This window comes from Aptenodytes forsteri, unplaced genomic scaffold (genome assembly GCF_000699145.1).
Source record: "Aptenodytes forsteri isolate BGI_AS27 unplaced genomic scaffold, ASM69914v1 Scaffold117, whole genome shotgun sequence".
Classification (NCBI taxonomy): domain Eukaryota; kingdom Metazoa; phylum Chordata; class Aves; order Sphenisciformes; family Spheniscidae; genus Aptenodytes; species Aptenodytes forsteri.
The window spans coordinates 480,058-485,344 of record NW_008795555.1 but is presented as its reverse complement, the minus strand read 5'-3'; positions in this window follow the sequence as shown (position 1 = coordinate 485,344).

Here is a 5,287-nt window from a genome sequence, read left to right as displayed (position 1 = left end):
AGTCACAAATCTCTGTCTCTTTGTTAAGTTGTTTTCCCTCGCCAGGGAAAACCTGGCCACTGCTGGGTTGTACCACCCCGTGGCTCCACGATATGTGGAGCACCCCAGGACCGGGCTCACCTTCCCCGACCTGCCCCTCAGAGCGTGGGGCATCCTTGCTGCAGGCGTGAGGAAGGCTGACTTCCAAAGGATCTCTGCGTCCGAAAGCTGGAAACAATGGTGAGACCCACAATGGTTCACATTCCCCTGGAAAGGCTCATATAGGGGGAAAAAATACACAACTGAGTTTTTATTAATAAAATACAACAGTGGATGTACAGCAGGAGAGATACCTGTGCATCTTAACACCAGCTTGCTGTGGGGGGACCTCCTGCCCTGTCCATACTTGTGGGACAAGTCAAGGGCTCTCAGAGAAGCTCTCAGAGTCAACGTCACCTTCCTCACCTTCTCCTGGGGGTAGAGAGGAGCAAGGAGGGATTAAAAAATAAGGTGTAATTGCTGGCTAAGCCCAGCCAGCGGGCAGAAAGCAAAGCGTAAAGAAGTGGGAGAAAGCACAGCAGGGCCGTGGGTGCAGCCGGAGGGGCCGGCAGCCTCGCCACATGGTTCTGTCTGCCAGGCTCTCCTCCAGGTCTTCCCACTGCCTGGGAAGCTTGGTGATGTGCTGTACACGGGAGGGCCCGCCAGCTTTTTTAGCACTGACCAAGCAATGCTCTTCCCACCCTTCCTCTCAAAAGAGCAGTAGTATCTCTCCTACCCTCCAAATTTCAGCCCACGCAGTTAAATTTTGATAGCAATAACAGGTGCCAGGAAAAAATCCGATTGTGCAAAGCAATGTCAGTATGAGGAGGTGGGATCAGCCGTGCCCCAGTGTAGGTGTATGCCCACAGGCACTTGCTGAAACATCTCTTCATCTCTTCCCAGCACAGTAGAAATGATCACCAACTTTTGCAAAGCTCAGACAAGCGCAGCCTCCCTCCCTCCCTCCATCCTTCAGGCTTAGGACATCTGCCATGGAGAGAGCTGCCGGTGGCCATGCCGGCAGCCGCGGGTTCCCCGAACGAGCACCATCAAAGGGAAGCGGGCTGCAGACATGCAAAACTCACACATGCTTCTGCATCACCAGTTTGCAACAAATGCAGCCGCAGCCCAGGCTGAGGCACCACAAAAATGATTGTGGAAGCAGGAACCAGCTTTTGCCTAACCCGACCCTCCTGAGACAGCTCCGCTGGAAACCTGAAAAAACCAATGTGCTAGATAATATAAAAATGCTTAAATGCAAAGCACAGCTGTATGACCCAGCTGGCTCCGGTCCTCCCTGCAGAAAATGCTATTGATACCGTTTACTTTCTGCATCAGTAGACAGAAGACGGGTCTCCCCGGGGCAGTTGCTGTTGCATCGCTTCATGCTTCTCGGCACCTTTGGAGCTCCAGCGCTTTCCAATGAACCCAAGATTCGTGGGAGGGTGCCACTCACCACCACCTTATTTTTGGGGGCGTCTCCTCAAGGCAAGCACTGCTACTGGGCACCATGCCTGGCCTCAGCGCACCCGCCAGCAGATCGGACACGCCGGGACCAGTCTGGGCAGAGCTGCACCTTGCTCCGCTGGCAGCAGGCAGTGCCACCGAGGACCATACCTCCCAGAGACCTCCTTGCCTTGCTGATTATTCAGCTGTCAGGCTGTAAGATGAATAGCAGAACAACGGAAAAAGGAGCCCTGCCCACCCTGTCTGCTCCAGGCATGCCACCCCCTGCTACAGCCACTGCTTTTCACCGGTGGCAGGAGCAGCCCGGCCCGTTACCCTGTGGCACGGAGTAGCCATTAATTAATGTATTTCGGTTTATCTTTGATCACGTAGATCTCAAGATCTCATTTCTGAGATGTTTCTGGCTTTGAGATAGACCATTTTTAACACAGAGTTGTTGCTGCTCACCTTCTAAAGAAGATAAAGTCATATTCCTGGACAGTGCAGACCAGGATTGTCTCCTGGTTGTAGAAGGGATTAGTGGCTCTACAGCCATGGAAACACCAGGATAAGGGGGGTTGATTTTGAAATATATTTGAACTGCCTGTCTGCACCACTCACTTGAGATCATTATATTAGGGGAAAGTGCGATCAACCTAACCGATGTCTTACAGCTGGCTCCCAGGGAAAGTTTCATTCAGCTGCCCAGCAGTGCCAGCCGGGCCAGTTCTGTCTTTGGACTTGTCTCGCTGGCCGTATTCTCTGGCTTTGGGTGTCACACGGGGCACGCTGTGTCCCTGCGTGGATGCTGGTGCCCGTGCTGAGGAGTCGCCCCGCGCAGGGAGCACCAGAGGGAGCTGGCTGCCGGCCGGCTCCACCGGACACTCCCAAACCCGCTCAGCTCCCGCTCTCCACATGATTTCGGAGCTGCAGCAAGGGAGGCTCAGCCCCAGCACAGACATGGGCTGGTTTGGGGTGCCAGCTGTTTGGGAGGGCTTGGCCTCCTCCCAGACCCGGTGTGTGTGTGAAAAGCGGCCGTTAGAGGGGATAACCCCCCCAGCATTTTTTTGGCAGAGAGAAACTTTTAATGTTCCTCTCCCCGTGGCCCTGTGGACATCCGTGGCCCCGGCAGCAGGAGCCTGGCTGGCAGCCCAGTCCGGCCCCAACGGGGGCACGCACAGCCCCGACCCACCCCAGGAGAAGGGGCTCCACCGCAGGCACGGGTCCTCATTTTGCCCTCCCACATCGCCCACAGCACCGGCACTGCAGGGATCCCCACCAGACAGAGACAAGGGTTTACTAAAAGTGCTGTATTTACAGGCAGGTATTAATTTGTGCTCTTGCTATTTACAATTTATTTACAATTAATCCCTATAGTCACTGACAGTTGAATCTGGCAGTTAGAACTTTACAGCAGACTGGCAAGGCAGAGTAGCCAGAGCTTCTCTTCTGTTCCCTTTTCAGCCCTGCCGAGGGAAGGGCATTAGTGATTTTTCTTCCCCTGGACCACAAAGGCATTGCCTGTTAATCAGTAATCATGGGAGCAGAGGTGACTCACGCTCTGCTGCTGAGCACAGTTCAAGTCTTAACGCTTACAGCCGTGAAGGGAGAACTGCTGCACTCCTGACTTCATGTAAAGTGTTTCCAGGACTGACGGCTGGTTTTCCTGCACGTGCACCCAGCCGGAGCCAGGCAGCGCGAGCCCTCCAGCACGGCCCAGTCCCTGCGACAGCGCGGCTCTGCCAGACACGGTGTGTGTCGTAGATGGGTTGTGTTGGGATGTGGATGCTGCTCGTTCTCCCGTCTCAGAGCTGAGCTGAGCACAGATCAGGGACCACCCTGGGCTGCAGGGCGCCAGGCTGTCGGTGACACAGGAGGGTCTTGCGTCACCTGCAGGTCACCACTGTCCCTCCTGGGAGGATGGCAGGATCAGGAGGAATGATCCTGGGGAAGCAGCCTCCAGCAGCCTCCACCACCAGCTGCCACTGAACCAAGCCTTCGCTGACGGGCTGCAAGGATGCACAGACAACATGGGCATCACCCTCCTCCACCGTGCGAGGGGGCTCCTGACAGCCCTGCCAGATGTGGCTGGGGGCCAGGTGAAGCTCTTCCGCAGACCATCTGTGACTGCCCTCCCACCTTCACCAGCTGGAAATTAGACTTTTCCAGGCAGCAGCCAGGGACTGAATGAGAGGCCAAGTCAGCCCCCTGACCTGTGAAGACAGCTTTGCCTGGACATAGGTCAATTCAAGAGACAAGCTTTTCCCTTGGGATATTTGGTCCGATCTTCCTCTCTTCCACAGACTCGGTCGGGTTCAGACCGAGTCTTCCACAGAATACTAACACGGGGTCGGCGAGTGGCCGGCTGTTCCCTTTTCAGATGGGTTTGCAGCCCGGCTGCCAGAGAGGCGTCTTACAAAGGGACTTTTGGCTCGCTCCTGCAGATCCCTGGTTTTCAAGCCATGCAGAGAACAATGATGCTGTTCATGCCCCAGGACCCGTTGCCCAGGACTGCCAGCCCTGGCCAAGGACCCCAGAAGCCCTGCATGAGCGTGGGTCCCACTGCCACTGCAGTGTGGGATCCCCTGGGACCACACATCTCCTGGGATGTGCCTTCCTGCTCAGGGGACGATAGCGGACTGCTGCTTCCTCTGCTCCTGCCTCATCTTCAGAGCCAGCATTGCCCGGCGGTACAAGTCTGGGAAGGAAGGGAAGCAGTCAGGCACTAACAGAAGGGCTGAGCTCTGGGGTCCAGCCTGGCAGCCGGCGCTGAGCGAGGGCTGCAGGGACACCCCGGGCTCCAGCACAGTGCACTCGTGTGGCCGCCCCGCATCCCATCTGAAGGCAGAGGGCAGCATCTGCCTCCCCAGCAGCCCCCACCTTGCCCTGCAGCAGCACTTGCTTATGCCTGTGCTGTGCCACAGCATCAAGCACAACGTGGGCAAGGGCTCCTGCGCAGCTCACACCCTGCTGCCAGCAGGCCAGACCCCCTGATGGTTTTCAGCAAAATCTGTCCTGGGAAATACCAACCAAAAGTGCTCGAGACCTCCTCACACTGCTGCTCCATGGCAGGTTCCTGCGACTTGATTTTATTCTTGATTTTCTTCTTCTTTTTCTTTTTCATGCCCTGCACTAGATGGAGAAATACAAAATTTCAGGCACCACATCTGGGCAAGGATGCATTTGTCACCAAACCAACCGAGAGGACTGCTGCTGGCGGATCTGCAGTCCTCCATCACCTCCGTGCATCAGCCCCTGCGGAGATGCTCAGAGATGTCTCTCCTCTTCCCTCGTCAGACTCCCAAGACCCCGCTCAGCTGATCTGCAAGCAAAGCTAACAGAGATGGTGGGGGCCAGTGGTCCAGCATACCGCCATGTTGCCGGCTCCCCAAACCGCCTCGTAGGGTGTCTCTGAGGGTCCTGGTGCCAGTGGTGCCAGCAGCCCCCCACAGCCCCCTCTCACCTGGGTGGGGGGCAGCCGTCCCGGTGGGTGCCGGCTCCTCCTGCCCCACCCTGTTGGGAGGTAGCAGGCCCCCGGCGCAGGCCCCCGGCAGCCCCGGCCCGGCTGTCACCCACTGCTCCTGGTCCCTCCGGCTCCTCGGCTGGGCTTGGCTGCCCCGAGCCCTTCTTCCTCACCTTCACCTTCCTCTTCCTCCTCCCGGGGTCCTTCGTACTCTCCTCCTGGGCAGGGTAAGGGGGATGAGGGGAAGGTGGCAGGAGCCCCCTTCCATCCCGTCCCAGCCGGGGAGGCTCACTCACCAGGGGGAGGAGGCGGCAGATAGGCCGCAGTGGCCGGTACTCCCCCGTCTTCCCCGCGCCATCT